This window comes from Artemia sp. Qi Xiang Cuo, chromosome 8, assembly GCF_049724085.1.
Source record: "Artemia sp. Qi Xiang Cuo chromosome 8, ASM4972408v1, whole genome shotgun sequence".
NCBI lineage: Eukaryota > Metazoa > Arthropoda > Branchiopoda > Anostraca > Artemiidae > Artemia > Artemia sp. Qi Xiang Cuo.
This window is the reverse complement of record NC_142801.1, coordinates 71,447,943-71,474,117: the sequence shown is the minus strand read 5'-3', so window position 1 is coordinate 71,474,117 and position 26,175 is coordinate 71,447,943. Positions and strand designations below refer to the sequence as shown.

The window sequence follows — 26,175 nt, the reverse complement described above, 5'->3', positions numbered from 1 at the left end:
ACCCTCTTAAATTTCCCGACCGGAGATTTATTATTTTTTAGATGACAACCCTGACCATAACACCCCAATTTAGGGAAAGGTAGCTAGTTTATCAATTTGTATTTTATTTTAGGTCACCCTCTTAAATCTCCTGACCGGAGCGTGAATCCCAGACAGAAATCCAAAACTGTTCTCCTTCCCTGGTAAGTATCTTCAATCCACTTACCTTTTCAACATCTTGCTGACTAAAGGACCGTATTAAATCTCAAGAAAAGGGACTTTTGCAAAGAACGTCAATAGAAAAAAAAACCCTCAAGTTGTTTTAAGTTTTTGGTCAAAAAATAATTGTAAGGAACTAACAAGTGGAAAGAACTTCAGTAGAGGGAAAAATTAGAACCTTTCTTGTTTTGTTAAAAGAAAATGGGAAATGTTTCTCTTTCTTATTTGGTATCTCTTAAATGATGCAGTGTTTTGAAGAAAATCAATGTGAAAAGCAAGACTCAAAACTCAAGCATAAAGATTGGTTAAATGTGAAATGTCTGTTTTCACAGAATAATAAAAACTGATCACCAGTGGTAAAAAAAAGTCATTGAAATGCTTGTTTTGTTTTGAATTACTTGTTTTGTTGGGCATCGGCAAAGGGATCCGGACTAAATATTTTTCCCCCACCTTCACTACGACAAGACCAAAAACTGACCAAAGAAATAATGACCAAGCAGTGGCGCCAATTGGGAGTGGGCAAGGGGCTGCTCCCCCTACATTTTTGTCTGTCTAGATTTTTTGCCCTCTAAACTTCGAAAACAAATTTTTGCAACCCCCTCCCTCCAAACGACGAAACTGCCCTCGTATAATTTAGAAACTACATTCCTCCCCTACACTTTCATGACTTGGCTCCCCTGAGACCAAACAAGCGAGATCCTATTATAAGAACTGATTAAACATAGGGGAATTTCCAGTCAAAAATAGGGGAATTCCAGAAAAAAATTAGGGTACCCTTCAGTAATGCTATACCTTCGAAAAATTCTTGGTTCTCTGCTTTTCTAAGAAATTTTTAAAAAGAGTATCTTTTGTAGCCTAGTCTTAAACAAGCTGGGACATAAAAATTAAAATATTTTTTACTCCTGGATCCATCTTTGGTCTATTCATTACTGAAAACCATGATTTTCTAAAACTTTTTGTGGGGTCGACAAAATTATGATCTTTTAGGGCATTACTACATTTTTTTTCGGTGTTGCCAGGCTGGACCATGAAAAAGAAGAAGCAAAACTAATTAGTTAAATTTGAAAACGCATTCTATCCATAATAATTCAGACACTAGTAATCTGTTGATCTCTAAATACAGCTACACCTTCAAAGAAAGCATGTTCTTGAGCTGTTCGTGCCATGGTTGTTTTTTTTTCTTCTGTTTTTTACTCATTTCTTTTTTGGCAGCAACTACTGCCAAAACTGCATGACTGTATATGGGATCTTTTTCATAAAAAAAAACTGAATTCCTGATTTCCCCTAATTTCTTTGGTCTATTCCCCATCCCATCTTTGGTCTATTCATAACTGAAAATCCTGATTTTCTTAAACTTTTTTTGGGGTCGTCAAAATTATGATCTTTTTAGGGCATTGCTACATTTTTTTTTCGGCGTTGCCAGGTTGAATCATGAAAAAGAAGAAGCAAAACTAATAAGTTAAATTTGAAAACGCATTCTATCCATAAAAATTCAGACATTAATAATCTGTTGATCTCTAAATACAGCTACACCTTCAAAGAAAGCATTTTCTTGAGCTGTTCATGCCATGTTTTTTTGTTTTTGTTTTTTGCTGCTTTGTTACTCATTTCTTTTTTGGCAGCAACTACTGCCAAAACTGCGTGACTGTATATGGAGTTCTTTTTCGTAAAAAAAACTGAGTTCCTGATTTCCCCTAATTTCTTAAAGTTATATTGTAAATATTCTGGTTACATAAGCTTCCGCTCAACCAATTCAAACAGTTAGATTTCATTTTCCTTTCCTTGATAATTAAAAGTGTTAATTTTTATGAAAAAAATTAGATAATTGTTCGACTTTTCATTGAAAACTATAAGATTCTGAACAAACTAAAAAATCGAAAAAACTCATCCAGACCAAAGTAATTTATAAACTCTAATCCCAAAAATCTAAGGGGAAAAAAAGCTGAATAAGATCATTCATGAGAATTAACTGTTTAATCAGAATTCATTCCAGAAAAGAATTTTCACATTAAATTTTAAACAAGGATGTATTTACACGATTAATCTATTAAAACAGTGACAGTATTTTCTTGGCAATTTCCGGTTCAGTTAAAATTCCAATAAAAAGATAACAGCTGAATCATTTCTGTGGGTGTAGGAAGAGAATAAAGAGTTGATTATTAACAGCACGCGTTGTACATGATGATTTTGTTCCCAACATAGATAGAAGAAGCATTTATGCGTTTTCTAATGCCCGATTCACATTAGTCACTAAGAAAAATGAGATTCATGAATGACCTGCGTTCTTAGTTAACTTTATCCTGGTTAAAAAACGTTAAAATACAAATCAAACGTTAAAATACGCACCGGTTAAAATGGTTAAAAAAACGCATCAAAAATTTGTCTATATGCATTTCTGTTACGTTTTTAAGAATCGGAAAATAATTTCAGGAGGGGGAGAGTTAATTCCTTACCCCCCCCCCCCCGATAGATGCGGCCTTGATCAGATTTCATTCTCACTGTCCTTGCTACTTTAATACTTGCTATTTTAAAGGAGTTATGTGGCTTTTATTTGCTAATCGAAAGGAATACCCAACTTCTCACAATAGAGCCCATACCTCTGACGGGACCAAAAAATTCATAGAGACTATTCCAAAATGCATGACTTATTCTTCTGTAGCTTCCAGAATGGCTTGGAAAAGAAAGTTGCATATAATAAAGCTACGTTTTCGGAGTGTAGGAAGCCTACAAAAACACTCTTAATAAAAACGGCCACAAAAGTCAAACAGCTCTTAAGCCATTTTTTTGTAAAATAGTAAATTTGTAAAATTGTTCTACTGTAAAATTGTGTTCTGAAGATGTCTTTAACATTTCCAAAGCCAGTCTCTCTAGGAGTACAAAAACTCTGGTAAATCTTAGTTATTGTACCTAAATTTTCATTTATTCCAAACTATATTTGATTTTTACTATTTTTACTTTTTTCTTCTGTCAGTATCTGACAAGATAAGGTACATGAGATATATCAGAGGCAGTGCATTAAGCGCTGCTCAAGTAACGAAACACAAGCCTTTACTGGATTATCAACTTATTTATTTTTCACCCGGCCAATTCGTATAAAAAGAATGGCTGTTAAAACTTTCAGGGGACTTATTCAATACGAACTTGAAAGTTCTAGTGCCCTTTATAAGAGTGGAAAGTTATTAAAGGGCAAAGCGCTAATGACGTTATGGCCTTTAGAAAGTTTAGGCGGCAGTAGCCCTACTTATGATTGCAGTAATTTCTTTTAGTTTCAAGGAAGACCTGATTCTTAATTTTGTTTTTGTCCATTTTAGAATCCATTTATTTATCTATAACAGTATCTATTTTATATTTGATGTGACTATTAATTTTGTTCGTTTTGGTTTTCGCTTGACAGTAATTTTTGTTATTTTGAAGTTTGGATTATGAAGATGTTTATTTTTTTCACCTTAGTTTTTTATATCACTCTTTGCTTTTATTTGAAAACATTTTTTCCAAAAAATTTTTCAAAAATCAATTCTACAGTAAAACAAACATTGTACAACAAAGATAAGGCAGTAATCCCCACAAAGGCTCCATAGTCTGAAAAGGAGAGTAGATGCACACAATATTTAAAAAAACTAACTTATAAACTATATACAGAAAAAAAAGACAGAGAAAGAGAGAGAGAGGGAGATGTGAAGAAGACTATATGGACCACTGCATATAAATAATATAACAGTAAGATCACGGCTCAGTCATTTTTGGCTACTACATCCTCGGCGTTACAAACAGCTCCTCCCATTTAATATGTCATCAGCGGTCCAGTTTATATTACCCTGAAACGCGTATTTTGGCAGAAATTTTCTCAAAATGCCTTTGAAATCAACTCGAGACTTTAAAACCTACTTGTAATTCCTAAAAAACATCTAATAATAACATTGCACTACTAATTACCGATTTTGACATATGTATTGGAATAAATTAACTTAAAAATAGAGTTTTTAAAATTTAGTGTTACAAATGTGAAGCCAAGTTTCGCGTTTAAGAGAATTCTGACTTGTCTACCCATAAAAAAAATCGAATGTCGCTTATGTTTACACTTTTTTTCTCCGGATCACTTGCATCTCGGTCCGGCTTTGTATAATGGTTGAGATAGGGAATGATCATACTTTATTATATTAATATACACTGATATGGACTAAATGGACAAAAGAATATAATAAATTATTCAGATCGCTCATGAAAAAATTGCCCGACGCCCATGGAGCCCAAACAGTTAGTAGTAGTAAAAATAATAAAGATAAGATTACGAAAACTACTATAATTAAAGGAAATCGTACGGTAACCGATTCTTTTTTTTCTTTTTTTTTTCCCAAAGTATGTAACCTAACCCGAAATCAGAAATTGAAATATACCTTGAGTCTTTACTAGTATAGCTGTGGTGGTTGTCATGGGTGTCCGAAGGGGGGGGGACAGTGGGGGGGGGGGACTGCTGCCCCCCCTACAACTTCAAATTTATACTGCTGAAAAAGCAGATGGCTGAAAAAGCAGAAAGTTGAAAAAGCAGTTAAAAAAGGTAGACGGCTAAAAAAGCAGTTGATAAAAGGTAGAGGGCTGAAAAAGCTGTAAATAAAAAGCTGGAATGACAGAATAAAAGTCAAACAAGAAGCGATTATCTATAATGTCTTGGAAAGATTTAGCTCTAATCCAAGAAGACTGACTAATGCTGAAGCTTATTGATGATATTTGGTGATTACTTATTAATAAAGATTTCATACATATGATAGAACTTACTGGCAATGTAAGGTTTTGTAAACTGACAATACAACTTCAGCTTCCTCCCCCCTGCCCTTCATCACAGAATAAGCTGCCCCACCCCTATACAAGAAGCTACGTACACCCATGGTTGTTGTCAGTACCAGAAAAACCGTTAAAAATATTTGAGAAGAATTTCAAAAATGACCTTCTGTTGTAACAGCAAAGCTATTTTTTGTTATTGCTAACAAGTTCAATAGATTATGATGCTTGGAAGTTCTTTTTTTCCAGTTTCACAGACTTTTAAACTCGAAATTGATATTTAAAAAACGAAATAACTATTCCATTTACTAATTACTTCCTAGACACAATTTTCTTTGAAGTTACAATTCATAATTGCTAATTTTAGTCGATGTATCATCAAATTGCATGTCTATTCAAATGATGATTAATTGTACAGTAAATGTTTATTATGTCAGTTGTTGTACAAATGCTGTTAACTAATCATTCTTAGACCATTGATAAATTAAATACAGTTATTGTACATGGGTATTATTTTGAAGTTTGCAAGAGGTGATTAATATGCGCTCTGATTGGCTGAAGCGGGAGGAGTAATACCTGGCGAAGCTCAATGGTGACTAAAAAGAACCCACTAAGAATATAGATTTTCTAACAGTAAGAATTTACAGACGGTTGCGTGGTGGAGCTTAAAAGCAATTCGATTAGCTGAACTTGGCTTATTAAAACCTAGAGGAAGTCCAATGGTGACTAAGTGAAGCTTGCCTTGACTTACGACTCTTGCCAGGGGTTCGGCATAGAGAACGACGAGATTAAGTGCCATCAGGTTGACCTATCGCTTGCCAGGCTCACTCACCCGCTAGGGATATAAAATATCTAAGCATTAGAATGTAGAGGGTATTGTATGACGGAGTCTTAAAAGTAAATCCTATAAGCTGATGTGTGGTGGTGTAAAACTCAGCGGAGCTTTTGCGTTAACTAATTAAAACTTACAAGGAATGCAAACTCTCTAAGCATGAGAATCGAGAGGTGGAATAAAATTTAAGCGGCGACAACCATTATTAGAGGCAAGATTTTTAAAAGGATGGGTAGGAGCCGTCAACCGGCATTAGACTCAAACAATATTATAAGTAAAACAAAAAGCATATTTGTAACGGACAAAACTTGTAATCGAGACGATGAAAGATAAACTTAAGAACGCCCTATTTCCTTTTTTCTTCCAGAAACCCTTCTCAACAAGAAAGAGAAAAACTAGCCTAACACAGTGTCCAGCCTCCTGAGGCCTACTGCGCACGCTCCTCCTCCATTCGGATCTATTCAGAGCCCCACTCTTTATCCTCCTCTTTGAACAGTTCCAGTTTCATTTAAATCCTCTTTTATTAACCTTATCCCAACCCTTCGGTGGTGACCAGCAATGCAATTGACTAAGTAATGAATGTTTTTGGCTAAAAAAAATTTATAAGAACTATGCCAATTAGATAAAAGAGGTATATTTAACAATATATGGTCTTATGTACCGTATTTATATATATAACCATTTTCTTAATAAATTGAGAGGCGATGTGGTCCTGGAAATTATTTGCTCAATTCTCAGACGGAGGCATGACTCAAAACCGAAAAGATTTGTGTTTCACTATTTTATTGCTCTGCTTCCTCGAGTCTGGCAATGCTGAACATTTTGGATTCATATCTACCTTGAAGGGAAGAGATATGGGCTACTGCCTATTTGACAGTAGCCCTACCTATCAGTGCTGTCAATTCGGATTAGTATCGTCCAAACTGGATAGAAATGACTCAATATAACAATAATATATGGGCGAAACTCCACTGTATTACCCATCTCGGGCAATGATGTCATTTGGGCTTGTATAATCCAAGAAGGCTTAGCTACCAGGATCTGTCCGAAATTTTAAGTAAGTCAAATAAAAATAAGTTTTATGTTAGTTTTTTTTTTCCAACAAGTAGTCAGTGTGTTTCTTTGTGGTTTGATTCTTCATATTTATACTGTAAGTTTGCAGTAGGCATCTCAGCAAGGGTTTTTTCTTCCTGTTTTTTGCGCAAGGGGAAGGGTCTAAATATACCTGAATTACGTAAAAGTTGTAGGAAGCTATGGAAAAACTCAATAAATTTGGGTAAAAACTCCATTTCATTAGCCTTCGGCTAATGAAATTGCGGCATGGTGTATGTGATGAATGCACATGGTGCAAATGCGGTGTCCAAAAAACATTATTCAGCAATCTTTGGTGTTAACAACATTACAACCTTTTCCTTCATGCTTGTAAGAAGTGAACAGACTGAATTAAGTAGCTTCGCAAACAGAAATGTCTGTAGGTTACAATTTTATGATATACAATAATATGGAATTATCAAACAGGTAGTGTTGGCGAATTGTAAACTAGCTTTAAAAGCTGAGCTAGAAGTATGCATATGCATCAAGAGAATTGTCGTCCACTGCTCTTTCTGATATTCAAAATTGATTACCCGTAGGATATTATTGGTAAATTTACCCATCAAAGTAATTAGGGTAACAAAATTGTGCCACAATTTAGAAAGATGGGGCTAAATACGCTCAGAAAGGGGATTGGTATGGATAAATAATGCACCAGGAGATTCAGGCCCAAGGCTGTATCGAGGGGGGGGGGAGGGCAGGGAGGTTTGACCCCCCCCCCCCCCAATATTTGTCTGACTCGTAAAAACGTAACAAAATGGATATAAACAATTTTTTATGCGTTTTTTATGTTTTTTTTGTGTACCCCCCCCCCGAAAAAATCTTTGAGTGACCCCCCCCCAAAAAAAAAAAAATCCTGTGTATGGCCTTGGATTCAGCCTAACTATGAGGCCAGAAGTGTGGTTTCAAGCTCCTATGTGCATTTTTAGTTAGCTTGTTTGCTTGTCTTCTCCCGAGAGTCATCAAGTCTAACCCCTGGTCGGTGCATATCAGAAGAATGCTGATTCAAAAGGCAATACAAATGTCCAGTAGTCTTTTAAGTGAATTAATTAGAAAAAAACTTTCCGAAAAATAAGTTTTTCTCAAAACGACCAGAAATTACTATTAAAGAATAAATGAAACCCAAAACGAGCAGAAATTAAATAAACAATCATAGCAAAAAACATACAACAAGTAATAGTATAAATGAATAAATAGATCTTAAAGCGAGTAATGCTTAGATTGAATATGAAAATCAAGCTTAAAACGAAAATTCAAATGAGTTTACTGAAAAAAATGTGCATTTAGGGGTGCTTACTGTCCGATTATTCTTGACTTTAAAGAACGGATCTAGAATTTTCAATTTAAATCGAATGAGGCTTTTTTCAAAGTCTATACGATTACCTCTTTGATAAAAACCTTATATATGAACAATAGACAATAGACTTGCATAACTTGTAGACAGCGACAACAATTAATGGATTGAAAAAATAGTACCAATAAGGGGTTTTAGACCATTTCACTTGCTGACACAAAGGGATCACGACTGTTTGGAACTGACCTTAATAGGAATTTGTGCGCCAAAGCAGTTTTGTATCTATCACAGAGTATGTATTTTAACCTTATAATTGGATAATTATAATAGATTTCTTATGTGTTCTTCCCATACAAAACCCCTTCCCATAAGTTATAAGCCCCCCTTAATAAGTTATGCCTACAACGCTTACCCCTGGGCCCTGGTGGGCTGTGTCGACACCGGAGTTTTTTGTTATCAGAACTTTGAACTATTTTAACAAAATGTCTGTCTCAAAATTTTTATCTGATGCATTTAGGGCAGGGAGAGGAGCTAGCTGCCCTTCAATCTCTTTTGACTCTTAAAAAGTAAACATGAACTTTCAATTTGTGAATGTGAATCAAATGAGCACTCTCTAAAGTTTATACGAGCATCCCTTTCATAAGAAATATTATGAAGGATTCGGAGAATACTTAAACTACAACCCTTGCCCTAAGGGCTGTGGGGGAGTTGCAATCCTAAAAAACCTAATTTACAGAACGTAAAACTAGGTTTAATAAAAGGGCTGACTTAAAATTTTGAGTGGCTGGGTTTGGGGAATAGTTGGGCGTGAGAGGGGGGTTATTTGCCCTCAAATCACTTTCGACTATTACAAAGGGCACTAGCCCTCGGAATTTCCAATCGAATGAGCCTTTTTTGAAGTTTCTACGACACCACCTTCGATAAAAACCTTATATACCCCCAGGGCATAACTTACAACCCTTGCCCAGAGGGTTGTGGGGGATTGTCCTCCTCAAAAAAATATTTTCTATCTGGAAATCAACTACGCTAAACAAAATGGCTATCTCAAATTTTTTTATTGGATGTGTTTGGGGGACTGATGGGCGTGGGGGGGGGGCTAGTTGCCCTCCGATCACTTTCGACTATTAAAAAGGGCACTAGTCCTTTGAATTTACAATTGAATGGGCCTGTTTTGAAGTTTCTACGACAACGCCTTCTATAAAAACCTTATATGCCCCCAGGGCATAACATAAAACTCTTGCCCTGAGGGTTGTGGGGGAGTGTCCTCCTCAAAAATATATTTCTATCTGGAAATCGACTACACTGAACAAAATGGCTATTTCAAAAGTTTGATTGGATGTGTTTGGGGAAATGATGGGCGTGGGGGGCTAGTTGCCCTCCAATCACTTTCGACTATTAAAAAGGGCACGGCCCTTTTATTTCCAATCGAATGAGCCTGCTTTGAAGTTTCTACGACAACGCCTTCTATAAAAACATTATATGCCCCCAGGGCATAACTTAAAACCCTTGCCCTGAGGGTTGTGGGGGAATGTCCTCCTCAAAAATATATTTTCTATCTGGAAATCCACTACACTGAGTAAAAAGATTATCTCAAATTTTTGATTGGATGTGTTTGTAGGGATGATTGGCGTAGGGGGGGGGGGGGCTATTTGCCCTCCAATCACTTTTGAGTATTAAAAAGGGCATTATCCCTTTGAATATCCAATCGAATGAGCCTTTTTTGAAGTTTCTACGACAATGCCTTCTATAAAAACCTTATATGCCCCCAGGGCATATCTTATAACCCTTGCCCTGAAGGTTCTGGGGGAGTGTCCTCGTCAAAAACATATTTTTTATCTGGAAATGAACGACGCTGAACAACATGCCTATCTCAAAATTTTGATGGGATGGGTTTGGGGAAATGATGTGCGGGGGGGGGGGCTCGTTGCCCTCCAATCACTTTTGACTATTAGAAAGGGCACTAGCCCTTTAATTTCCAATCGAATGAGCCTGTTTTGAAGTTTCTACGACAACACCTTCTATGAAAACCTTATATGCCCCCAGGGCATATCTAAACCCTTGCCCTGAAGGTTCTGGGGGAGCGTCCTCCTCAAAAATATATTTTATATCTGGAAATCAACTACGCTGAACAAAATGGATATCTGAAAATTTTGATTGGATGTGTTTGGGGAAATGATGGGCGTGGGGGGGAAGGGGGCTAATTACACTCCAATCACTTTCGACTATTAAAAAGGGCACTAGCTTTTTGAATTTTCAGTCAAATGATCATTTGTTGAAGTGTCTATGATAACACTTTCTATAATATCCTTATATGCCCCCAGGGCATAACTTTCTACCCTTGCCCTAAGGGTGGTGGAGGAGGGATCGCCTCAAACATACATTTTCTATTTGGAAATCAACTACGCTGAACAAAATGGCTATCTCAAAATTTTCATTGGATGTGTTTGGGGAAATGATGGGCGTGGGGGGGGGGGGGGTGGCTAGGTGCACTCCAATCAATTAACTATAAAAAAGGGCACTAGCCCTTTAATTTCCAATCGAATAAGCCTGTTTTGAGTTTCTACGACAACGCCTTCTATAAAAACCTTATAAGCCCCCAGGGCATAACTTAAAACCCTTGCCCTGAGGGTAGTGGGGGTGTGTCCTCCTCAAAAACATATTTTCTATCTGGAAATCACCTACGCTGAACAAAATGGCTATCTCAAAATTTTGTTTGGATGTTTTTGGGGAAATGATGGGCGGGGGGGGGAAGGGGGCTAGTTACACTCCAATCACTTTCGACTATTAAAAAGGGCAATAGCCCTTTAATTTCCAATCAAACGAGCAGGTTTTAAAGTTTCTACAACTACGCCTTCTATAAAAACCTTATATGCCCCCAGGGCATAACTTAAAACCCTCGCCCTGAGGGTATTGGGTAAGTATCCTCCTCAAAAATATATTTTCTATCTGGAAATCAACTACGCTGAACAAAATGGATATCTCGAAATTTTGATTGGATGTGTTTGGGGGAATGATGGGCGTGGGGGGGGGCATTTGCTGCCCTCCAATCATTTTCGACTATTAAAAAGGGCACTAGAACTCTTGATTTCCAATCGAATGAGCTCCATTTGAAGCTTCTACGACGACCCCTTCCATATGAAGTGCCTCTGGGGAAAAAAATAATAAGGCATTGGAGCCGTATGGCCTTTACTATAGGCAACGCTACAGCGTTGCCTCTGAAAAAGAGAAGTTACCAACAAAGCATATTTCTGCCATATTGTGCTGCAAACAACAACTTTGGTCCAAATAAAGCCAAAATAAATGCCAAAAATGTTGCCAAAAATTGCCAAATAAAGCCAAAATAAATTGAGTGAAAATTCTGAGAGTACAACAATCGAAAGAATAATTATAGAACCAACATATTTTTTTACGTTTATTTTTATGTCCAGACATTTACTTTTTTTTGGGCAAAATCTACAGAACATTATTTCTAATTTCTGGAGAGAAAAATAGCCCCAGCTTTTTGAAACCGCCTTAGCTAATGCTTTGGGATAACTGATCCCAACAGCGGAAAAATCTAGATAAATGAAGTACAATTTTTTGGAAAGATAAACAACTCCATCCTTTTAAAACCTGATTAGCATTCTTTTTTTTATAAATATTCAACCAGTAGAAAGAACGAAACGCCCTTAAGTTATTACACTTTTTAAAAGTAAAATCCCTGTTTCTCTGTCATTCACTAATGACAGGTTTAAGTTCGTTATACCCTTTTCAGTTCCCCCAGCTCCACAGCGCATTACCTAATGCAAAGAAAATTTTAGACGGCCATGTACAAGAAATATTACGATTTTTTTTATCATTCTTTATATCATTCTGTATGATTCTATATCATTCTATATGATTTCTTTATATCACTAAATTAAAATAAAAAGTTTTTTAATATTAAAAAAAAAAAAAAAGTAAGGAGCAACATTAAAACTTAAAACGAACAGAAATTATTACGTGTACGAAGGGAATCGCCCCCTCCTCAACACTTCACTCTTTACGCTAAAGTTTTTTAGTGCTCCCTCCCCATAGAAAATTCCCCCGTGGAAAAAAACCAGCAAAAAAATTCGCCCCCCACCTGAAAATGTATACATACTTCACAATGACAAATACTATATGGAAGACACGGGCAAATTTTTTGACCTAAGGACCTTTCCCCTGGGACTGTGGGGTCGGGGGGACTCATGTTACATCCAAAGGTATAGTTATTGGATTTTTCAACTATGATGAGCAAAATGGTTATCTCATAATTTTGATCGGGAGACTAAGGAAAAAAGAGGCGGGGGAGGGGGCCAGGTTGCCCTCCAATATTTTTGGGCACTTAAAAAGGACACTAGAACTTTCAATTTCTGTTTGAATGAGCCCTCTCACTATATTCTAGGACCACTGGGTCGATACGATCACCCCTGGAAAAAAAACAACAAATAAACACGTATCCGGGATATTTCTTCTGGCAAAAAAAAAAAAAAAAAATCCCACATTTTTACAAATCGGAGCTCGAAACCACTACAGTAGGGTTTTATAATACACTGAAGCTGAAGGTGTGATTTTCATTAAGACTCTAATACTTTTAGGGGGTGTTTCCTTCTTCTTTCGGAAATCAGGCACATTTTCTCAGGCTCGTAGCTTTAGTCGGTAAGATTAAACTTAATGAAACTTGTATATTTAAAATCAGCATGATAAGCCGATTCTTTTGATAAATCTATTGGTATCAAAATTCCGTTGGTTAGAGTTTCGGTTACTATTGAGCCGGGTCGTTCCTTAATTACAGTTCGTTACCAAGAACTGTTTGATATAAATATAAAATCCTATATGATTTTAAACGGCTATGTGCAAGAAATCTTTCGTGAAATCAACTTTAATTCTGGCTAATATGCAAAATTTAGAGAAAAAGTAAAACTTTATATCTTTCAGCATTTGACATGTTCTGGGTTTGACAATTAAATTATCAAAATCCGTCTTCAATTTAACACCAATGGTGTAAACATGAAATTTAAGTGTAAATTTAATTTTGTACCTTTTAACAATTTGATAGTTTTATGTCAAATGTGACAATTTGTTATGTGGCAATTTTAAGTTCTTCAAAATTAGATTTTTATCTCGCTTCCTTAAATCAAACACTATCGATTATACAAATGTGTTTCCCTGTGTTTATGTGAAATAAGGAATGCTCAGAATTTTCAGAATCGGTTATGTTCCTGCTTTTCAGGTGCGGAGATAGTCAAAAACTCGATCTTAGTTTGTGTAAACAGCGGCTTATTCATAAGAGTGAAAATAAACATACGAAATTTTTCAGTTTTCAGCTCCCTGTAAAACTTGTGATATGTCACATAACACCTTTTGAACTGTCATTGCTGTTTTCTGTTAAACTCAACAACTCTTGCCTAGAAAGATTTGATAGGATGACTTTACAATAGGTCTGTTTTTAGCTAATTAACCAGTTAAAACCTTTAGTCTGAAAAAAGTTTTTACAAGAAATCTGAGCTTTCTGGTATGTTGCGAAAAAAAATGGTATCGTGACATATGACAATTTTTCACGTGACGATTCTGTTTTATTTTTACGAAATGAGTTTATTTCTCACTTCCTTAAGAAAAACCTTTATCGATTTCTCGCATCAATAAGCCGTTTAATCGGAGCTTAGATTGCTAAGAATTTTCGATTTCTTTTTTATTTCCAAAATCAATAATGTTCCTTCTTCTCACTCGCATGAGATCGTCGAAAAATGGATCTTTGCTTGTGTGAACAGCGGCTTAATCATAAGATTAGAAGTAAACAAATAAATATTCAGTTTTCAACTCAACATAAAACTTGTGCTATGTCATATCATACCTTTTGAGCTACGATTGGCTGTTTTCCTACAAATTATATATCTCGTGTCTGAAAAATGTTACAAAGGATGGCTTTAGAAAGGTCTGGGATTGTAAAGACCAGTGGCTTTACAAAGGTCCGTTTGTGCCTATTTAATCTGCTAAGACCTTGCATATTTTGATTGAAACCAATTTAGAGGAAATCTAAAGGGTCTGCTTTGATCCATAAACTTTTTTTTGGACACAAGACAATTTTTTACGTGACCATTTTTTTTTTAAATGATGTTTATATCTCACATATTAAAAAAAACACTTTATCGATCACTCCAATCTGTTTTGTTGGGCTAATGTGAATTTTGAATGCTTAAATTTCTTTTTCAGAATCGGTTATGTTCCTGTTTCTCACTCGCAAAAATACTCAAAAAATAGATCTTTCTTTATATAAACAATGGCTTATTTAAAATAGTGAAAATAAGGAAACAAAAGTAAATATATATATATATATATATATATATATATATATATATATATATATATATATATATATATATATATATATTTATATATATATATATATATATATATATATATATATATATATATATATATATATATATATATATATATATATATATATATATATATATATATATATATATATATATATATATATATATATATATATATATACATAGAAAATCGAAGCTCACTCTGGTCTAGTTAATAGTCTAAAGTACAACTGCATCCAGTGGGGGGGGGGGACTTGCCAGATTTCGACCCTCCTTCTTAATATTTCTCTAGCTCGTATATTAGCGTTAGCAATGCAAGTATATAACAAAATCTTGTAAAAATATATATATATATTTCTCCGACTCTTAAATTTATATTTAAAAAAAGAAATTTGAGACTGTTAGACAAATTCAATGGGAGGTAAACCCATTTTCTCCACTCTTTTTTTTTGTATCTAACCTGAAAAATTCTATGAGAACACCTCCCCCTGAGCAAAAATCTTGGATACGGCCCTGGTCTAAAAATTTTGATGAGAATACTATCAAAGTCCTCGGTGGCTCTATTGGGGGTATTAAATAATAAAAAAAAGTTTTTTTTAATTGAAAGTAAGGAGCGACGTTAAAACTTAAAAGAACAGGAATTATTCCGTATATGAAAGGGAGTGTCCCCTCCTCAAGCCCTCACTCTTTACGCTAAAGTTTGACTCTCTCACAACTTTATTTTTTTTTTAATAAAAAACTTTAGCGTAAAGAGCGAGGCGTTGAGGAGGGGACAGCCCCTTTCATATACGGAATAATTTCTGTTCGTTTTAAGTTTCAACGTCGTTCCTTACTTTCAGTAAAAAAAATTTTTTTAGTTTTTGAACGTTTTTGAATTAATGCAGGTTTTGATTTTGGCTCACCGTACATGAATAATTAAAACAAAATTTGCATATTAATTTTACTTTTATTTGGTTAAATGGCTTTCTCGAAAGCTGTTTGATTTTATTTACGAACGTTTTTATTAGTAATAAATATACGTAACTTACGAATTAACTTACGCAACGGAACTTCTATGTTCATATATTTTTAATACGTATATACCTCTCTTTGAGAGGTATATACGTAGAGAGTCGATGCCTCTCTCTTTACGCTAAAGTTCGAATTTTGTTCCAATTTTTTAAAAACAACCCTTAATCACAAAGACCGTTAATGAGAATAAATAGCTCTTATGAAAGTACTAAGAAATCTTTGGCTTAAAGAGCGAAGTATTGACTGGGGGGCGAACCGAATCATATAGGTAATATTTTCTGCTCGTTTTAAGTTTTGATGCTGCTCCTTAATTTCAGTTGAAAAACTTTTTTTTTAATTTCTGATCATTTTTTTAAAATAATGCTGGGAAATCCGGCACCCACTTCATAGCAATATCCCTTCCTCCATGAAAACTTCCTCCATGGAAAGATCCTCCCGCATAACCCCCGAACCACCCCCCACTACCAGAAAAAATGCTCCCTGAAAACGTCTGTATGCTTCTCAATAATCACTACTATATGTTAACATTGGGTAAAGTTCATAACTTTCAGCCCTCCCGGGGACTTTGGGGGATTAAGTCATCCTAAAAGACATATTTATCATATTTTCGACCATGCTGAACAAAATGGCTATCTCAAAATTTTGATCGGGTGTCTTTGGGAAAAAAGAGCGTGGGAGGGGACCCAGTTGCCCTCCATTTGTTTTGGTCAGTTAAAAAGGGCACTAGAACTTTTAATGTCCGTTCCAATGAGGCCTCCAACGGTATTCTGCGACCACTGGGTCAATATGATCACCCCTGGAAAAAAAACAAATAAACACGCATCCGTGATCTTTCTTCTAGCAAAAAATACAAAATTCCACTTTTTTTCAGATAGGAGCTTGAAACCTCTAGAGTAGGGTTCTCTGATACGCTGAATCTGATGATGTGATTTTCATTAAGGTTCTATAACTCTTAGGGGGAAAATGTACCTAGGTTGGGTTAGGTTACGTATGTAATAAATGCTCTGCTTTAACCCCCCCCCCCCCTAATGTACAAATATATAGCCCAAATTTATTTCTAAACTATTATATATTCATCCTATTTTATTTTAATTCATTAGCATTAACCAAAGTTGACTTTTTAGAAGTGACCATCTAATGCACCAGAATCACCTAACCGAACTTAGGTACCTTTTCCCTTCTAAACCCAAAAAAACTAATTTTTAAAATTTTAGATGTTATGACGGTTAGTAGTTCTGACGGACTTTTTTTTCGATGTTATGGCGGATTTTCTGGACGAAATGACGTTAGTGCTCCTGACGGTTAGATGTTATGACACCTTCCCGAGGTAGATACAATAGAAAGTCTCTTGGTAAGTTATATTCGGTTTTTACAGATCACTCAGTTTTGTTTACGTCTGGAATTTACCCTATTTTTCACCAAATAGACATAGGATCAGTTCATTCATATTATTTCCGGTTTTCCCGCTTTCTATTGTATCTGCCTCCATGGTACAGAAATCGGAATTTCATATCTGTTTACAGTCTTCCGGATATTGGATCAAGGCTTACGGAACTTGCCGGCAAACTACCCCAGTCTACATATAAGTATCTGCCAGCCAATAGTGGCCTTACTCGTTTGCTGTAGTTTTTTCTCGTGTTTTTTATGTTGAATGTTTTTCTTTTCTTTGGTTACTCTGCTCTTGTGAAGTTTTATGTACTCATGTATGTAGTGTATTGTCTACTTCTTTTCGTTATACTCCACAATTATCATTTTTTTTTATATGATGTGGGTTAAAAATAAATTATTATTATTATTATAGCAAAAAAAGCGGCAAATGTAACTGGCAAATTTGGATTTTGCTGGTTTTTACTTTCCGCGATAGACTGATAATACCATAATTACAAAACACAAAAGATAGCGTGAACTTCCAAATTTAAAATGCCATAAAAAAAGGGAAAAAGAGACAAAATATACACTAATTTTGATGACGCAAAGGAAGTGGGCGAGTGTTTCCGAATCTCTTTGCGCATGTTCAACAGCGTAGTCATCCAGGAGTTCTCCAGAGTTTTTGGCAAATGGTTCAGTCCAATATTGAAAACCAACCTGGTCGGATTAATTTAAGAATATACTACATGTTTGGATACATTCTATTATTTATATCTAAACCATTCAGTTAGGTATGAAATCTTATTTGAAGGTAATATTTTAACGTGATCAAAATTAATCTAGACAATAAACGGTAAAAGTGGATTATAGGGCTAAAATCAGTTAGGAAAAAATAAATATAGCCCACGGTTAAATTCAGGTGTAAACGCTATTTTCAAATCACCTTCGTTGGACCTCCCCCCCCCCCGTAATGAGGCCAGAGGTACCGGTCTAGTACTCCCACTCTCCGGAGGAAAACATTTTAAAATTCCTTAAGAATTAAAGAATTTTACCTTATTGTCTTTTTTCGGGGGAAAAACGGTAAATATTTTTCAGTTCATATTATTGACCATCGAATAAAGTGAACACATACCGCTCGATGCCTTTTTTATGCTTTTTACGAATATAATAATCATTTTTGTCGCAAATGAATTTTACCTCCACCCCTGTGTATACCAATTCAGGACATATATTTGCACACTAGGGAGGGGGGGGGGGGGTAAAGTTTAAACTTACATCTCATTTGCATCAGAAATAAAATTTACCCCCCCCCTCTAATTTGCAAATATATACCATGAATTGGTATATATAGGAATGGGGGTAAAATTCATTTTTTACAAAAATGATTATTATATTCGTAAAGAGCATAAAAAAGGGCATCGAGTGGTATTTTTACTTTATTTGTAAGTCAATAATATGAACTGCGAAATATTTACCGGATAAACTAGGCTCTCATTATTGCTGATAAAAGCCTACAACGGAAAAAAAGAGTAAAGGTTGAGGTCTGGGCTACAGAAAGTAACATGGGCGCCCATAAGGGGGGGACCCCTCCCCCCTTCCCTCAACTGAAATTTCTCGTTCGGCTAAATAGCTTTCTCCTTTAAACTGTCAAAAAAAAATGTGTTTTCTGTCAAGTATGTGGCTAAATGGCATATAAATTATAATTTAAAGTTTTGCACACTGGAAGTGCACTTTGCCATCCAATTGGAAATGCCATAGTTTGAGGATTTGATTTTACACTCAACATTCTTTCCATATATAATATTTGCTACCGTGGCAAGTGCGTCCCAGACCACCCCCCCCCCCTTCCTCCAAAATGCCTGGATATATTCTTAGCCTGTATATAAAAGTTCAATGATTATGTTAGTGTCTGTTTTTTTTATACATATTTATCATCAGCAGTAGCTGTATAATGCCAATTTGAAAACAAAAATGACGAATTAAATTTGCATATTGTCTAGGACATAGCCTACGATCCGAACGTACGTGTTCGGGGAATACAATTTTTTTTTACAAAACGCATAAAACAATCATTTATATGCGTTTTTATTACTTTTTGACGAGTTGGAAGAAATTTCGGAGGGGGGGGGTTGTCCCTCCTCAACGCCTCGCTCTTTACGCTAAAGTTTTTTATTGTTTTAAAAAATAGAGTTGTTTTAAAGAGTCAAACTTTAGCGTAAAGAGCGACGCGTTGAGGAGGGGACAGCTGTTTTCTATACGGAATAATTTCTGTTCGTTTTAAATTTTAATGTCGCTCCTTACTTTCAGTTAGAAAACTTGTTTTATTATTTAATTTCTGAATGTTTTTAAATTAATGCAGGTTTTGATTTTGGCTCACCGTACATGAACAATTAAAACGAAATTTGAATATTAATTTTACTTTTTTTTTGGCTAAATGGCTTTATCAAAAGTTGTTTAATTTTATTTACGAACGTTTTTATTAGTAATAAAAATAAGTAACTTACGTAACGAACTTCTGTATTCGTGTATTTTTATTACGTATATTAGGGGGGTTCACCCCCCCCCTAGTCAATACTTTGCTCTTTACGCTAAAGTTCGAATTTTTTCCAATTCTTTAAGAACGACCCCTTAATCACAAAGGCCGTTAGGCTAATTAGAATAAATAGCTCTTATGAAAGTACTAAAAAAACTTTTGCGTAAAGAGCGAGGTATTGACTAGGGGGCGAACCCAATCATATACTTAATAGTTTCTGCTCATTTTAAGTTTCAGTTGAAAAGTTTTTCAATTGAAAACTTGTTTTTTTTTTAATTTCTGATCGTTTTTTTAAATAAAGCTGGGAAATCCGGGGCCGCATTTAAAGCAATGTCCCTTCCCCCATGAAAGATTCCTCCATGGAAAGATCCTCCCACGTAACCCCGACCCCCCCCTACTACCAGAAAAAATCTCCCTGAAAATGTCTGTATACTTCCCAATAACCAATACTAGCCTATATGTAAACATTGTGCAAAATATCCCTAATTAAGGGAAATCAGAGACTAAATTTGTAATCATCTAAATATTAATTCAATTCATCTGAATCACCTCTTATGTACAGTTTGAAAACAAGGGCGTAAATTAATTATTTGGGGGCTTAAGCACCCCCCCCCCCAATCTTGTCATAATAAAATCCATTGATCAACGCCCTTAAAAGTAATGTGCAAATATGTCATGGACTCTGTTGGTTATTTTTATTGAATAAATGATATAGAGCGACGGTTCATTTTTAGGTAATGACGAAAATTACGGTTCATTTACTAATGAATATATACTGCACACTACTATTGCCTCTGAGACTGAGACGCTAAAAAGTATACACTCAATAGTTCTCAGGACCTTTGCTTATAGCATTTCGACCCTTTCTTACTAAAATTACTGTTTTACTGGCCAAAATGCTAGAATAGGACAATTTTCTTTAGCGTGATCTCTTTTGTTACTCAAAAACACAGTTTATATAATTATCCAGTATGATCTTTCCCTATCTCACCCATTATAAAAACCCGGACCGAGGTGCGAGTGCTCCAGAGAACGTTTTTGCAGATATAAACATAAGCGGCATTAGATCTTTTCACGGGTAGACAAAGAATAATCTCCTACGGAACTGACAAAACCACTTTAAGTACTGACAAAACCACTTGGCCGGCTCAACCAATAAGTGGACAATAAGTGCAGAAATAAAAGGAAGGAGCTTTTTGTTCGCACCGAGAATGAAGAGCCAGAAATCATCTGCGGTAAACTTACTGGTATATTATATAAACTGTGGTCAAAAAGGGCACTATATCTTTAAATGTCCATTCAAATATACCCTCCTTAAAAAATATAGTGTTACGGTCATATGCCTGATCATTGGTCTCTGAGAAAGTAAGAAACTTCATATTTTGTCGATAGCTGCTTTGGGGATAGTTGTAGCTATTGTCGTTTGGCGCAGCACCTTTCTTGTCATCTAAAAATAGCCTACCCTATTCCGCCCCTTACTCCGTTCCACCGCGTGTTCCCCTATATGTAAACATTGGGGAAAATTCATAACTTGCACCTCTTCCCCCGGGGACTGTGGGGGATTAAGTCATCCTCAAAGACATAGTTATTATATTTTTCGACCATGCTGAACAAAATGTCAAAGTTTTGATCGGGTAACTTGGGTAAAAAAATGAGCGTGGGAGGGGGCTCAGTTGCCTTCCAATTTTTGGTCACTTAAATGGGGCACTAGAACCTTTAATTACCGTTCGAATGAGGCCTCCCGCGATATTCTAGGACCACTGGGTCGACACGATCACCCCTGGGAAAAAAAACAACAAATAAACACGCATCTGTGATCTTTCTTCTGGCAAATACTACAAAATTCCACATTTTTGCAGATAGGAGCTTGAAACCTCTAAAATAGGGTTCTCTGATAGGGCCTACGCTGAATCTGATGGTGTGATTTTTATTAAGGTTTCTATGACTTTTAGGGGGTGTTTCCCCCTTTCTTCGAAAATAAGGCAAATATTCTCAGGCGCGCAACTTTTGATGGGTAAGACTAAACTTGATGAAACTTCTATATTTGAAATCAGCGTATAAATCTAATTTTTTTGATGTATCTATTGGTATCAAAATCCTTTTTTTTAAGTTTAGGTTACTATTGAGCCGGGTCGCTCTTTTCTTACAGCTCGTTACCACGAACTGTTTGATTCCGAAAAAAAATGCTTTACCGGCTTTTAAAAGTATTCAGGAATGCAAAGTAATTGCAGGATTTGCCAAAGAGAGAGGTAGTTGTTACCGTGGATTTTATAGTTTATTATTAGGGCTCAGGAGATTGATATTAGGGCTCAGGACCTGAGACTGAGAAAAAGCAAAGCTCAGAGGAATAGCGGCATTGAGTCCCAAATGCTTCAATAAAGAAGCATATAAAATATGAAAGCAAAATTCACTGGTTCTCTTCACTTGAGCGAAAAAGTACCATTTCAATGTTTCTGCCAGATACTGTATTGCAAATATTGATGCTTTTGAAATCGGTCCTGATGATTTTTTTTTCTGTGATTTACCTTCAGTCGAGATTGTCACGGGAAACGTCTCAGCTGCCTGGCCAATAAACTAAAAAAGTAAAACATTCTTTAACCATTTTGTACAAATCCCATTTCCAATCTTCCCCAAACATGAATTTAGATCTAAAATCATCCATCCCTAACTGAAAGTGACGTCAATGGTTTTCTTCTACAAGTACTCCTTGTTGTCTCGATCTGCAGGGGGGAGCGATTGGAGGGGGTACAGGGCCATTACCCTTCTAGATATAGAAAAATAGCCTAAATTAAACTGTACAGAGATGGGGTTTGTAGGCCATAATGAACGAAAAATTATAATGCTTAGGTCACGTTTCATGGATGTTAGGTAGGCAAAGAATTATGCCTTTTGTTAATCCCTTTGGGCTAAACGATCATGGACCCCCCCCCCAGCTGGGACTAATTCCCCTCTGCAAATGGGCTGGGAGGAGAACTGAAAGGAAGTTGGATCTTCACGGGAGAGAATGAAGCCCTGAACCGAGTGGGGTTGGAAAGGAGCTTTTGCCGCTATTTCACCTTCAAGGGGTTTGAGGTTGCGCTGAGTTTTCAGTACTTGAATTTCTTATAATGTAGTCTTTACCTATTCTCCCAGAAAACTCGGGACTTAGCCATAACTAGAACCTGGCATTAAAATCTTAATTTCTTATCATTTAGTGATTTTCCCCTTGATTTTCCCTGGTAAATTTTCTCTAATGGACAGTGGCGGATCCAGGGAGGCGAGGGGGGGCGCCCCGCCCCTAGCCTAGTCTAAATTAGTGTAATTTACTTAATTAACGCAAGTTTGCGTTAATTAAACTTGCTCCTAACGCAAGTTTATTGGTTAAACCTATTTTGCCCCCCCCCCCCCCCCCCCGATGGATCATACAGGCATGAAGCGGCAAATATACCTTAGTTGCAAATACACCACTAGTTCTTCCTGTTTTATTCCTAAGTCACATTTGGCATTTATACAAAGAGGTCTGTCAAAGTTTGGACAGGGAATGCACCGTTAATAATATTTTATTAATAATAATAAATAAATAATAGTTTATTAATAATAAACTATCACCGTTTATTATTAAATTGTTAAAATATCAAAAGGAAGCCGGTCTTTCACTTAAAACTATATGAGCTGAGTATTTAGAATGCGGAAGCCATGTTTCCTTAACAACAGGCTTTGTGTAATACACGTGCAGTAAGTTCTCAAAGGAAATTGTTCCTTCAATTTTTCCTTGTCAATTGATCCGCGGTCAGGTTTTTCCATGAAAATTGTGCGAATCAATGGCGAGAGACAATAAATTTTTAGTCAGAGCCGTTAAAATCAGACATTTTTAAAGCGCAAAGCATATTTATACCGAGATTTTATCTAAAGTAGGCATAAGAGGGGGAGGGGTCTAAAAATAGGTAGCTTATTAGGAAATCCAGACAATTTTTTAAGCATTAAAATGAGTTCCTCTCAGTTCCAAGTGTTAAACTTATGACGTTTAAAGTTTGATATTCTCGATTTGGTTTGATTTGGGCACTAGAAGTTCTTAGCCATCTTAAGAGGTTTGCTTTGCTTTTTCAGTTTAATTTTTTGTTTTATTTGGCCTGGCATATAGAAAGCATCAAACTCCTAGAGAGGGGGGGGATTTTACAAAATACAGAGATAATCTTAAAATTTCTAGATGAAGCTCAAACGCAACTGCTTTTGTGTCTACCGTGCAGCTGAACCACCTTGAACTACCGTGCAACTGAACCCCCGCATCACTGACCCACCTTGCAACTGAACCATCGTGTATGTGAAACCTCGTGTAACTGAAACCTCGTGCAACTGATCCCCGTTTAATTGAACCCCCATGTAACTGAACCACCGTACAACTGAACCCTCTTACAACTGAATCCCCGCGTAACTGAACCACCGAGCAACTGAACCCTCGTGTAACTAAAACTAAACCCTCATGCAGCTGAACCACCGTACTCAGTTTTTCAGTATTCTACAAGTACAAGGCAATAACATTGGGTAAAATACAAGTTATAATCTTTACATGTTCAACCTTTTTGGAAGGTTTTTTTTTAGTCATGATATAAATGCCTGTCATAATGATTAAAACAAATCTCTGTTTTGTTGTTACAAAAATAAAGAAAAAAAAAAGAATCGGACGTCACAAACCATTAAAGCCAGATTTATTTCTCCTTTTTATCTCTGTTAATGGGGTTCCCTTCACCCTTTCACTGTCTACGGGTCTAGGAATTTACTCTCGCCCCTCCGGAAAATACCCCCCGCGGAAAATACCCCATCCTGGAAAATACTTCCCCGCTGAAAATACCCTCCCATGAAAAATACCCCCCCCCCCTGAAAAATACCCCCCACACAAAAGAACATCATCTTTTGGTGTTCTCATCGAAGTAGCTATATTAGTGACAGTGAGCTATGTGGATCTGTTGCGACAATTGTAGTTTATTAATATTGGTGCTGTTTTTTTTGTGTGTTTTTAGTTTATTAATCTTCGTTTCTTCTGTGCTGAAGACGCCTCGTTTTATAGAGGCAAATATCCGCGTCGTTTTGGTTTTTTATCTTTTCTCTACTGGCCGTAGTATCGTTTTGTTTGTTTCTTCATTGAGTTTTCTCTCTTTTGTTCTTTGTCAGGGATGGCCAGTTCGTCTTAATATCTTTCACTTTTTGTGACAAGAAAACAGAACTTTTTGTGAATCATCTTGACAAGCTTTTATATCATGACTTTAAAAAACAAATCATTCCAACAAGGTTGAACATGTAAACCACAGTTTATAGAATTAGCAGTATGATCATACCCTATCTCACCCATTATAAAAACCCGGACCAAGGTGCGAGTGCTCCAGAGAACGTTTTTGCAGATATAAAAATAAGCGGCATTATATCTTTTCACGGGTAGACAAGTCAGATTTCTCTTGGACACGAAACAAGTGGAAACCTGCTATTACGAATAATGCACTTTGTAACCATTTCTCACTGATTGACGGAAACAGACTAACCCGCTAATGTAGAAATAAGTGGGAGGAGCTTTTTGTTCGTACTAAGAATGAAGACCAGAAATGATCTACGATAAACTTACTGGATAATTCTGTAAACTGTGATGTAAACATTCTAACTTGTGTTTTACCCAATGATATTGCATCGTAGCCTATTGGTAGAATACTGAAAAACTGAGTACGGTGATTCAGTTGCACGAGGCTTCAGTTACACACGGGTTCAGTTACACGGGGGTTCAGTTGCACGGTGGTTCAGTTGCACGGGGGTTTAGTCAAATGGGGTTGAGTTGCACGGGGGTTGTGTTGCACAGGATTCAGTTGCACGGGGGTTCAGTTGCACGAGGATAAATCCCCGGAAAAACATACTACTGCTACTACAAACAAGTCACTGCAGTACCAAGCCGTCTGAAGCCAACACAGCTACACACGCTCCTCCTCCATCCTAATCTATTTAAAGCCTCCCTCTTCACACCCTCCCAAAAAGTTCTAGTTTCCCTTAAATCGTTCCTTACGACATCTTCCCACTCCGTTCGGCGACAATCTGCTTTTCACCTGGCCCTAGACGGTTGACCGACAAGGACTATCTATGGCAATCTGTTATTCTTCATCCGCGTAACGTATCCTAGTCATCTAAACCTTTCTCTCATTATAGCCCTAGAAAGCGGGATCGAACCACATTCGTAAGAAATCAGCATATTTTAAAAATCTGCATAATAAATTGCCAATGATTTATTGAAAGCCAGACTCTTAAATGCTGATATTAACCTTGAGAAGAATGACAAATAAATCACAACAACGGGCGTTTTCAATACTTGCCCCTATTCGTGATTACTCGTTACGGTTATGTACCTTGTTAAACAGGATGTAACTGAAAAAGAATCACAGCAGTAATAAGCCACTTTTTGCCGAGTCCCATTTCTTTCTTTTTTATGCTTATTTCGTGATATCTGGATCTGTAACTTTAGAAATCAAGGCTGAATTTAAATAAAATCTTAGGAAGAATTGTAGCATAACAGTTTCTGAGTGCGTTGTTCTCATAAATCGCTTATTGCTGGGAACCAGAAAAAGTTTCCATAGAGTAAAATATCTTTTGCAAAAACATGGCTATAGGCTATATATATATATATATATATATATATATATATATATATATATATATATATATATATATATATATATATATATATATATATATATATATATATATATATATATATATA

At 36.1% G+C, this 26,175-nt stretch overlaps 1 long non-coding RNA gene across 1 annotated transcript in view; it reads left to right on the top strand.

The window, feature by feature from the left end:
* The window catches only part of LOC148949769 (uncharacterized), a 241,024-nt gene that overhangs the window by 139,355 nt on the left and 75,494 nt on the right, over positions 1-26,175 (top strand). The window contains exon 5 of the long non-coding RNA XR_016142099.1: positions 113-182. This is a non-coding gene — a long non-coding RNA (uncharacterized LOC148949769). The remainder of the gene's footprint in view (positions 1-112; positions 183-26,175) is intronic.